Below are 12,727 nucleotides of genomic sequence, written 5' to 3'. Positions count from 1 at the left end.
GACACTTCTTTTATCGTGAATGTGGCCTATCTACTTTGTAGATCGAACGAGATATCTCCGTCAATCGTCGGCTTTCGTCGCTACCAGAGAAAAACAGTGAGTGGGCCAGACTTGTGGGCCAGCCTTTCAGTCGTCATAAGGGCCGCAAAGATGGCGTCACGGCCTGCTCCTTGTTTGTTTGGGGGTCGCCCCGCTAGACACTGGCAAACACATAAACCCCCCTTCCTAGTCCCCTATCAGCGACACGGGTCCGCTTTTATCCCATTGCAGATGTAATTTTTATTTTTCTATTTTCTTCGCTGATCCGTACAGCAGTAACGAGACGACCGGCGGAAAAAGTGACGAAGTGTGAAGCGACATAAGTGGGCTGTAGCTGCAGGGCTAGGCACAAGCCAGCCTCTGTCTCGATCAGCGCACATGATCTAATGTAAGGGATGCGTTCATGCACTTTGATAGGCCTTTGATCTCGCCGCCAGTATTACCGGAGGTAGTTAAGGCCGCCCTATCCACTTGCAGACGCATTTGACTGCCGACTAGAGGCCCCAACATACCCATAACTCTGTATAACGCTGGCGCCGAAGCACCGTGTGCCATTGTTCAGAAAACACACACCATCTACCTCGTGCTCTCTAGCTCATGTTAACGACAGGTCGTAAAATATTATATGTTTAGTCAACGATAATAAGTATTTGTCTGAATATATGATATTTATAACCGAAAGCATTCCTGTATAACAAAATTCGTGCAATGGGGCTAAATTTGACAATTTATAATTGTCTCCATGTAGAGCAGTGTCTTTAGCTTAGTTAGAATTTGACGCAAATCCATGTAACCTCCATATAGTTTGTTTATATTCCCCATAAGTGTGTGAAGTATCGCATACATGGATGAAGTATCCAGTCACTTCATATACACCAGTATCATAAATTAAAAACAAAGTAAGACACTTTTTTCTTTACGCCTTTGATTTTCACGAAATCTACAATTCCTTGTACATATAGAGCTAAATCTATATTTGTAGTAATAGCCATTCGTATACCGACCTTGAACAATCCACGTCAGTAATCGCGAACTTATTTCCAAACCCGAGCCTGTCAAATAAAATATTTATATATTACTCACTGGGAATTGGTCTTGCGATTATTGACGTGGGACATCGTATTGGTATACGGCTGATATACGAATGTCTGTGATGATCGCGAGGCCGATTTTTTCCACTATTAATGGTACCAATCCCTAAATATCGTTTACATGAATTGTAAGAAAACAGTTTATAACAGTTTTCAGTAATGTCAACAACAATTTGATATTTTGGTCCGAAAATTAAATAAAAAAAAGGATTTTAAAACTGAGTCAAAAATTTATGAAATGAACGTATCTGTCATGCTTTAATTACGATTGTTTTTACAAAAAGTATTGTCATAGTTAGCTTTGATGCCTTTTACGGCCTATATATCGGTTCAGTATTCTTATCCAATAGTCAGTTAGCATTTGTCCCTAAACATAATTCATACAACCAAGAGTCGGGTGTAGGACTGATGCCTATACAACCCACAGCCGGGTTTAGGACTGATGCCTATACAACCCACAGCCGGGTTTAGGACTGATGCCTATACAACCCACAGCCAGGTGTAGGAGTTATGCCTACACATCCCATGACAGGGTGTAGGACTGATGCCTACACATCCCATGGCAGGGTTTAGGACTGATGCCTACACATCCCATGACAGGGTGTAGGACTGATGCCTACACATCCCATGACAGGGTTTAGGACTGATGCCTACACATCCCATGGCAGGGTTTAGGACTGATGCCTACACATCCCATGGCAGGGTTTAGGACTGATGCCTACACATCCCACGGCAGGGTGTAGGACTGATGCCCACACATCTCATGACAGGGTGTAGGACTGATGCCTATACCACCCACAGCCGGGTTTAGGACTGATGCCTATACAACCCACAGCCGGGTTTAGGACTGATGCCTATACAACCCACAGCCAGGTGTAGGAGTTATGCCTACACATCCCATGACAGGGTTTAGGACTGATGCCTACACATCCCATGGCAGGGTGTAGGACTTATGCCTACACATCCCATGCCAGGGTGTAGGACTGATGCCTACACATCCCATGCCAGGGTGTAGGACTGATGCCCACACATCCCATGACAGGGTGTAGGACTGATGCCCACACATCCCTTGGCAGGGTGTAGGACTGATGCCTATACAACCCACAGCCGGGGTTAGGACTGAGGCCTATACCACCCACAGGCGAGGTTTAGAACTGATGCCTATACCACCCACAGCCGGGCTTAGGACTGATGCCTATACAACCCACAGCCGAGGTTTAGGACTGATGCCTATACCACCTACAGCCGGGGTGTATGAGTAATGCCTATACAACCCACAGCTGGGTTTAGGAGTGATGCCTATACCACCCACAGCCGGGTTTAGGACTGATGCCTATACCACCTACAGCCGGGGTGTAGGAGTAATGCCTACACAAACCACAGCCGGGCTGTAGGACTGATGCCTATACCACCTATAGTCCGGGTGTAGGAGTGATGCCTATACAACCCACAGCCGGGCTGTAGGACTGATGGCTATACCACCCAGAGCCAGGTTTAGGAGTGATGCCTATACCACCCACAGCCGGGGTTAGGACTGATGCGTACACAACCCACAGCCGGGCTGTAGGACTGATGCCTATACCACCTATAGTCCGGGTGTAGGAGTGATGCCTATACAACCCACAGCCGGGCTGTAGGACTGATGGCTATACCACCCAGAGCCAGGTTTAGGAGTGATGCCTATACCACCCACAGCCGGGCTTAGGACTAATGCCTATACCACCTACAGCCGGTTAGGAGTGATGCCTATACCACCCACAGCCGGCTGTAGGACTGATGCCTATACCACCTACAGCCGGTTAGGAGTGATGCCTATACCACCCACAGCCGGGTTTAGGACTGATGCCTATACCACCTACAGCCGGGGTGTATGAGTAATGCCTATACAACCCACAGCCGGGTTTAGAAGTGATGCCTATACCACCCACAGCCGGGTTTAGGAGTGATGCCTATACCACCCACAGCCGGGTTTAGGACTTATGCCTATACCACCTACAGCCGGTTAGGAGTGATGCCTATACAACCCACAGCCGGGTTTAGAAGTGATGCCTATACCACCCACAGCCGGGTTTAGGAGTGATGCCTATACCACCCACAGCCGGGTTTAGGACTTATGCCTATACCACCTACAGCCGGTTAGGAGTGATGCCTATACCATCCACAGCTGGGTTTAGGAGTGATGCCTATACCACCTACAGCCGGGGTGTATGAGTAATGCCTATACAACCTACAGCCGGGTTGTAGGAGTGATGCCTATTCCACCTACAGCCGGGTTTAGGAGTGATGCCTATACCACCCAGAGCCGGGTTTGGACTTGTGCCTATACCACCCAGAGTCGGGTTTAGGAGCGATGTCTATACTTCCCACAGCCGGGTTTAGGCGTGATGCCTATACAACCCACAACCGGGTGTAGGAATGTTGCCTATATAACCCACAGCCGGGTTTAGGGGTGATGCCTATACCAGCCACAGCCGGGTTTAGGAGTGATGTCTATACCCCCCACAGCCGGGTTTAGGAGTGATGTCTATACCCCCCACAGCCGGGTTTAGAGGTGATGCCTATACAAGCCACAACCAGGTGTAGGAGTGATACTTATACCACCTACAGCCGGGTTATAGGAGTGATGCCTATACCACCCAGAGCCAGGTTTAGGAGTTATCCCTACACAACCCACAGTAGAAGTGTAGGGGTATAGAAGTGATACCTCTACATCCCATTGTCGGGGTTCAGGAGTGATGTTTCTACAAACCACAGCCGGGTTTAGGAATGACGCCTATATAACAATAGCCTGTGTGTGTGTATATCTCATAGACAGGGTTAGAACTTGTGCTTGTACTGTGATCCCGTAGCTGAAGTCAGTGCATGGGATTCCCACTGAATCTTGCCAAACCGATAACTTAAGGCAGTGTTGTCATTTGCTTATTGCCAGCAAGACAAGCAGGGAAGTCTTTAAAACCGCCTGGCTGAGACTCATATTGAACGCACGTCTTGTGTGACCTAGCCATTGTAAGGCAAGCACCTTAACCGATCGTTCACAGCCCGCTGTATTCACTGATGCTTATACACTTGGATAGCCAAGCTACATGTAGTATTTGGTCCCAATTGCTTCGGGGTGAGAGTTCAAAACGGGATTTGAACAGAAAATTTTCAGATTCGTTCGCGTTCACTGCTTGTGGATCTTTCATAAAGACCATTTGTCTACCACCAAAAGGGTGTGCAAATCCGTATGACGCATGTGGAAGAGTTCGTCAGTAACTTACTATATGTCGTTGGTTTACTCCGGTCTGCCCCACCCGTAATACTGACCGCCAACAGCAACAAGCAAATCAATCAATCCAAGCTAATATGTTCGAGATTTCACCACCTCGTTTGTTTGTTTGTTTTCTTGTTTGCCAGTTAGTGTCACATTTTAGAGGATGTGTCGGCATTGATACCGACCTGCTACATGGAGACACTGTCATGAGCGAATTTGTTCATCGTGACTGTGTCTAATTGTAGCAGGTCGGTCCCGGTGCCAAAATATTTATAATTGGAGTCCTAATTCCCTTATTTATAATTCTTTGGTGGTTTGCAATGAACGCAGTTTGTGGGAAAGGGTTCTACGATTTTTGACACGGAACGTCCGTCTTGGCTGACCGCTGGTATACGAATGTCTTCTGACGCCTAAATTGAGCGTTGTTTTAGAAATTGGATCTTTCGATTAACTGGAACGTTCGTTGTGGGTGTCGATATTTAAATTACCAAAAACAAAAATATCACCCAGATGGTCATTACACATCGCAAGCTTCAGTGGCGATTCCTCGAACCGATAACGGATTCTATACAGGCACAGTCGGCACAAGTTTTTGCTTATTTACTTTGGGACATTTTTGTTTAACTTAAAGAACTGAATTATGATTGTGACATTAGTCTGCTATAGTGTTAGTTTGGCTATACGGGATGATTTTTTAATTAATTCATTGCTGTTAAACGCCATCATCAAGAATTTTTCAATAACATGCACTTAAACCATAGTGATGCAAAGCAAGTAGCCTTCAACGATTGCGTACACGACCGCACGTGTATCTTCGAATATAAAAGGTTAAACAACATAAAGAATAATGCAAGAGCAGTTGGCAAATGCTCCCGTGTAATGCTCCCACGTAACATGTACAGAATCTTAACATAAGCATGATCCGAACATGTAGATATACATTACATAATCATTATACTACTGTTAACACGGCTCTTTCATGAGCACGATCCAAACATGAACTTGATCATAGAACAAACATGGTTTACATGAAATGAACATAATACTTACATAAACGCAGTCTAAACATCTACACACTGACAAAGGTACTATCATGAAAATAATCTTTACGTAAATATATTTGTAATATGAACACGATGCTCAAGTGGTCTTGACCTTCACATGAGCAACATCTCATGAAAACATGGACATTGTCCTGCCATGGGCACGATTCTGGCATGAACACATGGACACGGCCATGAACAAATGGACATTGTCCTGCCATGGGCACGATTCTGGCATGAACACATGGACACAGCAATGAGTAAAAGGACGGGGTCCTGCCATGGGCACGATCTGGCATGAACACAGTCCTAACAATAACACATAGCCTTATTCAGAGCATTGTCTCAACAGGAACACGGAGCATTCATTCAACATATCGGACAAAAGCCACAACAGATGGATTTGAACAAGTGACTTTACTGTGCTGAGACCTGGTCTCCAGCTGTAGAAACTTCCGGTGGGCAGCCGGGTCAGGTTTTGTGGACCAGAAACGTCCTTTTACGGATGTGATGTTCACATACGACGTGCAATTCCGTCAGGGCAGCATTTGTAACGTTGTAGCCGCCTTCGATCGTTTGAAGTATACAAGCGTCCCGCCGACGCCGCTCAGCTTAAACTCCGAGTGCAGCAAGTGTGGGAGTCGGGGATGTAAACAAGGAGGTCAGCGAGTGCAGCATGGACGTGCTGATAGCAGCTTTCTGACAGGACCGCTCTACTACAAACAGAACCTGCTTTCCAATTCGAATCCGACCGAACACGCAAGCTAACCTGCCTAAGTCTAGCGTGTTTTTCTTTTTTTTTTTTCAGAGAAAAACGAGTAGGTAGTTACTTAATCACCTGTAGGACACTTTTGGCTTCAGCGATCGTATTGTTTACTCCTACACAAGCGCATTAATTTTGTTTATAAAGGACGCCATGAATTCTTGACGTTCCATTGTTATTTGCCAAGGTCTGCTTGCACGAAAAACATGCTCGTGGTTACTGCGACGACCAGCACTACAAAAGTGGTACCTTGAGAGTATGATAGTTGGTAAATGCTAACAAGTAACCGGTGAAATCGGGCCTCTCGTCAATGTGCCTCAGTTAATGTTTTATTCCAGTTGTTCATATATAAATTCATTAGGTCACGTTAGCACCTTAATATCCACCTTCTCACCATAACCGAATTATGCAGTAATGTTTATTACAATATTAGATGCCATAATATTAATGTAATAAATAACTTACAGCACATAGAGTAAAACCATACCAGCGACGACGTAGCAGATGAAATACGGCCTCATGTCTATCTACCTCAGTTAGGGTTTTATTCTAACTGTTCAAGGTTTTATTTGTCGGCCCCATACACTCATAATCCAAGACATACGGGGGTAAAAATAAAAGACAAAAACCGTCAAACACTGGATTCGAACCCCGGACACTCCGAAGCTCAAGTTCTCAAACGTTGAACTACGATGTTATGTTCTGCTCGTAAACATCAAACAAACCCATCCCTGTCTATGTCGACTCGATGACGGGTGTCGGCTCATAGACGTGCGTCATGAATTTACTCTAAGATTAAAAGGGATTAACGTTGAATACTCAGAGATTAAGCGGATCAACGTTGTTGTCACAAGCAGTTAGCGTTAAATAGTAATCAAATTTTAATCACCATAATTTACGTCTTCTGGTACATTCTTTGTCGACTCTAAAATTACTTAATATTTCTCATAGCCATACTGTTCAGATTCAAACAAAGACTCATTTAAAACAGAATTATTAACCACAGCTTAGTAAAACAAACTTTGTGGTTCCTAGTTGACTACTGACTGAGACAAGAAATGTAATACCAATGAGACCAAAAAGTGAAGAATTTACTTAATAATCCTATGTCAGTGTTGTCCATATTTATTGTGCAGCCATTCACATTTCTTGTTCTAACATGAACGTTACTTACAAAATGAACCTCAGGTAGACTCGAACTCTGGCTTCTTACGTACTTATGTTTACGCTACCGTATATAGTGTGTTGTTGGTAAATATATCAAACTGACGACCTGTACCATTTAAAAATTTAACACTGCCCATGTAATATTCACTATTATTAATTCACCTCATCTGTTAATCCGGGTAAAGGGACGTCATAAACATCCACAGTCATTACATCTCCGGCCATACGTGAGAAGGTCTGCAGCAACCTGTGGATAGTCGTGGATTTTCCCCGGGCTCTGCCCGGTTTCCGGCCGCCATAATGCTGACCGCCGCCGTATAAGTGAAATATTCTTGAGTACGGCGTAAAACACCAATCAAATAAAAAAAAAATCAAATAAAATACCTCAACGTGATGTTTTTTATGAAGAGTTACAATTAAAGAATGACTGGGATACCTGTATTTGTATTCGACATCGAAATTACTGACAGATCACGACTCTGAAATTTAAATTGGATGGCATGTCTAAACTATGTGGCCTATTTTATATGTTACCCCTCTAATATTTAAAAATTGCATATTTTGAGTCCTATTTACAAAGAAAAACGACATGGCAGCAGAGCAGTTTAGGTTGAAATAACACAAGAGAAACTACTATTAATGACGTTAGCATGTTGATATTCTAAAGCCTGGCTTTATGCACTGCCATCATCAGTGATACATTATAAACCAGATTGTTCTTTACGGGCTTATATACCTATATAAACACACACCACGGACTGAGGTAATTTACTCTGGAATGAAGCCAAACAAGCGGTAACAATCAATGATGTCATGAAAGCTATGTACACGGGACGATGTAAAAAGATTTATAATAGAATAACAACAGTGTTTATTAAGCTATAGCGCTTTTTGTCTATTATACAATAGTATATATATATATATATATATATATATATATATATATATATTATATATATATATATATATATATATGTATATATATATATATATATATATATATATATATATATATATATATATATATGTCATTTACAAAAGAGATTGCATAGCGGGCATGATATATTATGATACAAGCGTACAGTGTTTCCTTACAATGCACGAACAGCGTCTTGCCTGTAGCGAGGCTAACCACTAACTGACAAATGGTTGTATACAACCCAGGACTAGGAGTACGGGAGCCTCTCCGGTCAGGCAAGCAGACTTCACGTCTGCGCACCGCTACGCCCTTCTCACTTAGTTCCGGGTGTAGATTCGACTAGGGCCTGTATATACCACCGGCGACCGCCTAAGTGCTGCCTGTCGTTTAATCCATTGTTACCAGTGACATTAACATCAAGCTACAGATCGCTTTATGAGAGCTTATCAGCTCGGCATCATTCCGACCCGACAGCTAACGAAAAGAACCCCCAATCTTTAGGCAGTAGGTCTCAATCCAGTTAAAGTCTACTCTAATCGAGTGGCTTAGTTTACGGGCTGCAGGGTTGATGTACGTTGTTTTCATTATTAATTCGCATGCTGCGCTACAGAGCTTAGAACGCCGCCTTCCTAAGCGAGAAAAAGCTGGTTCAAAGATGTTAACATCCGCCGTATTCGTACTTCCTGTACCAACCCGCAATTGTGCTCTTAACGTTACTTGCACGCTACTACCACGATAGCCTGCGCTGCCTGTAGGCTTTACGTCGTCAGCATGTCAGCTACGTGTTCGTAATGCTAAGACTTTGTGCAAGCGGTTCGTGAGCCTCAGCATCAGGTGAACGGTCACATGTCACCGGCTTAGTATTATAGTGAGGCAGCACTATAAATATACGCAGCATGGGGTAAGGCAATACAAGCATTGCTTGGTCTGGCGTGTGTTTACTGTCACTAAATGAGGCGTATTATCTGGTGTCTTCGGCATGACGTTGCAGTCGGGAAGCGCTATAAGGACGAGGTGCTGGGAAAGGCCAAAAGAATTAGACAATTTGGTGTCGCTATATGATATCATTTTTTCGGGACTCATGTCTGTGTCACCGGCTTAGCGTTCCAGTGAGGCAGCACTATAATCACGCGGCGCTGGGAAAGGCCAAACGTATTGGTTGATCTGGTGCCGCTATAATATCATTGCGTGGGGTGTCACGTCTGGTGTCATCGCCTTAACGTTCCAGCGAGGCAGCAATATAAGTAGGATGCATAGAGAAGGCCAAGTATTGATTATTCTGGTGTCGTTATGTTGTGGTTGAGGCGTAATGTCTGGTGTCTTGGGCTTGGCATTCTCGTGAGGCAGCACTGTAAATACACGGTATTTGAACCGACATTTTACATTGTCGACGCACAGGAAACAAAAAAAAAGGCGTTAAAAGGCAAAAGAAGCGTATTATTTGCAGAACATGATGTCGATGAATTTATTGTCTATGGTGGCAATTCTGCTCTTTTAGTGCAGACACCTTACTTAACCGAGACTCAAAAATACTCACCTCAGTGAAAACGGTAAATTTTTATTGGTAGTTGCCTGAATAGGGTTGGCCACTGGCGTTCGGTCAATTGGCTTGTTTTTCAGTCTTTCAGACACACTTGCTGTCACACTTGCTGAGCCCTAGCACTCCAAGAGTATGAATGTTTATAGAATCATTCACCTCCTCTATTCTCGCGCGTTGTCTTTGCAATAAGTGGTGGACAACTCTCGTGGGTTGAGTTCTAGTTTTCCAAATTGAAAATTTAAGCGTCACGTGTGCGGAAGTTCGTCATACACTTACTGGAGGTTTACTCCTGTCAAATCACTCCGATTTCTTCATAGTCGTGGAAATCTTTATCCGCTGTCGAATAAGTGAAGTTTTCTTGAAGGCTCAGCCAAATAGGTAAATAAATATCCTTATCATTTGTGGTAGTTGCCGTGTTTTTATTATTGTTGTTCTGGTATTCTTATCTAAATGTAGCAAAAGGAATCAATACCTAAATTATAAGCACGGCCTGAACGGAGTTTTCGGCTGGCCCCCCAAAAGCCTGCTCCAGCACGCTAACATGGGTAATCTCCCCTGATTGTTTCTTGCCTTGTTAAACTCTGGTGAATATATCGACTTCAGATTTCTAACCGGTCAAGCAGGCAGCACGCTGAAAACCTGTCATCTTTTAATCTGTTATTTTTTTTTTCTATAAGTGCGCATTTGTTATTACCAAAGAAACACCCTTTAACACTTTCTGAAATGTCGTCAGAGATCTTTGCAAAATTTGGAATAGACATACGCAGTCATCGCGTTATCGGCCTTGACCTTTTTTATGAAGCTGGGCCAAATGTGGAATACAATATTATTTTAACTAGAAATCTTCCCTACTTGAATCTTACATATGTCTACTGAACCACGTTGTTATAAGAAGCAAACTAAAACGTTGCCGGTGAAAGATTCTGAGTACTCGTCTCAACTAAGTGTTTAACTCAAAAGTTAAATACGGCATAGTTTTAATATCATCGCTATACATGTATTTATATCAAAAGTTGCAATAATACCATAAATGAGACAGATTAATACCATTTCTTACTTTATGGCAGGATATTATGTATAATACCTATATGAACATTTCAATGTTTTAACATAAACTGTTGCGGACTAAGTGCTAGATTTGACGTAATGAATATTACACACGTATGTCTTTCCAACATCGTCGTCATATGACTGAAAAATTGTTGAGTTTGACGTTAAACCCCAAGCATTCACTCACTCACTCACTCTTTCCAACATCACTGCAAACTGCTGACCACTTCCAATTCTAGGCATCCCACCATTTTGTTTTTTAAGAGGCTGTGAAGCTAATTTAATTGCCTTTGTGAATTTGACTTTGGATGGTGTTTTAGTGGTTAGCGATCTAAATTGTAATTTGGATACTTCGTTTACTGCTCAAGACGAGGCCTCCCTGGCTTGGTGGTTAGCGTGCCAGCGCGGCATAAGGACCCAGTTCAACTCCAGCTCATTGAGAGATATTGTTATGCTGCCACCAGCACATAGCTTCACTTATGTTAGTATGAGCCTATCAAGTCCAGAAGCGCTATACCAGGCGTAAACCAAAACAGGACGTTTCCAGAAACACATCATATCTCGACATTTTTTTCAAATCCATGTCGACATGAAAAAGAACATCATACTCAAAAGGTAAATTCGTAATGGAACTTCCATAATTATGAATTTCCCCTTACATCAAGAATAGTCAATATATCTCTGATCTTTGAGATATTGACAAACAATGTTATGTATAACATACGTGTGACAGCCGATCAAATCGTATCTTGAAGAATGATTTGCAACCCGAAAACACGCCGTTTGACATGACACAACACCACTGGTTTGAAGAAAATAACTAAATACATTACCTTTCCGTTGAAAGTTTCTCGGTAGGCTGTCCACTTTTTGCTCGCCTGTCTCAGTTAATCAAAATATTTCATGATGTATCATCCGTTCTTTGTAAAAGACTTTTAAACGCTCCCAAGGGAAAGAAAAGATACGAGATAGACCGGCAGTCGGTGTCTCCGACGAACGCCAAGTTTTCTGTTCCGTAGTGAATCCCCCCATTTTAAAGTTTCCATCATGGCGTCAGACAGATCAACCGGCGCTTCATCTCGACATGGTGGTATATACAGCTGTCTGGAATCTGATGGTATTTTTTGGCGGGTTGTTTTGGCTGTTTAGCAGAACACACGGTGTCAAAGACGTCGAACTCTCATTTGTTGTTACAAACCAATTAATTTAAGACGTTTTGTTTTGCAAGACATTGTGAGAACGGCGCGTCTGTCACGTGACCGGTTGTCAGACAAGCGCAAGCGCCAGCGTTTCGTTCCTCTGAATGCAGAAGGGTAGATCTAGCGCACGGTGTTGGAGGGAGCAATACCTGTGTTTATTTTATCTCTTGGAGCAAAATTTGTTTTCACAAATTAAGTTAAATTGTCAGCAACTAATCTAGTAGGCGCTGGTTCAAGTGCGGCTAGACAAGAGGAATCTCGGTGAGCGGTTCCGCTTAGACTGACGACTACACTCCTCTCGACATTATCCGCTTAAACAACAGGCGCCGAGTCTTCGCGGAGAGCTTCATCAAGTTTAGATCATCCACGGAGTCTTGTCTTCGAGCACTGGCAACATCCCAGCCCATTCTCTGACCCACTAGTAACTAGCTAATCTTTGGGGTCAAGCACAGTACCTATGCCCTATACCTCCTCCTCTACGCCCGCCGCAGTGTCGTCGCCGGTCTACACGTACTACGATTCTTTAACTTGGCGCAAGTTTTGATGCCATTTTTCCCTCATGCCTGCCTGCCACATTCCTGAGTAATCGGTGGCGTGTAGCAACGTTTATTCATGAAAACATTTCTGGTTTAGCGGTTTGTATAGAAGTGACAACTCATATTT

The 12,727-nt window shown here is 43.3% G+C and overlaps 1 protein-coding gene across 1 annotated transcript in view; it reads right to left on the bottom strand.

The window, feature by feature from the left end:
- LOC135479590 (chordin-like) overlaps nt 1–11,821 on the bottom strand; it is a 39,162-nt gene extending 27,341 nt beyond the window's left edge. The window contains exon 1 of the mRNA XM_064759481.1: nt 11,699–11,821. The gene's annotated coding sequence lies outside the window, so the exon portion shown is untranslated. The remainder of the gene's footprint in view (nt 1–11,698) is intronic.
- Between the last annotated feature and the right edge of the window lie 906 nt (nt 11,822–12,727).

This window comes from Liolophura sinensis, chromosome 12, assembly GCF_032854445.1.
Source record: "Liolophura sinensis isolate JHLJ2023 chromosome 12, CUHK_Ljap_v2, whole genome shotgun sequence".
Taxonomy (NCBI): Eukaryota; Metazoa; Mollusca; class Polyplacophora; order Chitonida; family Chitonidae; genus Liolophura; species Liolophura sinensis.
This window is presented reverse-complemented; position numbering and strand designations above follow the sequence as displayed.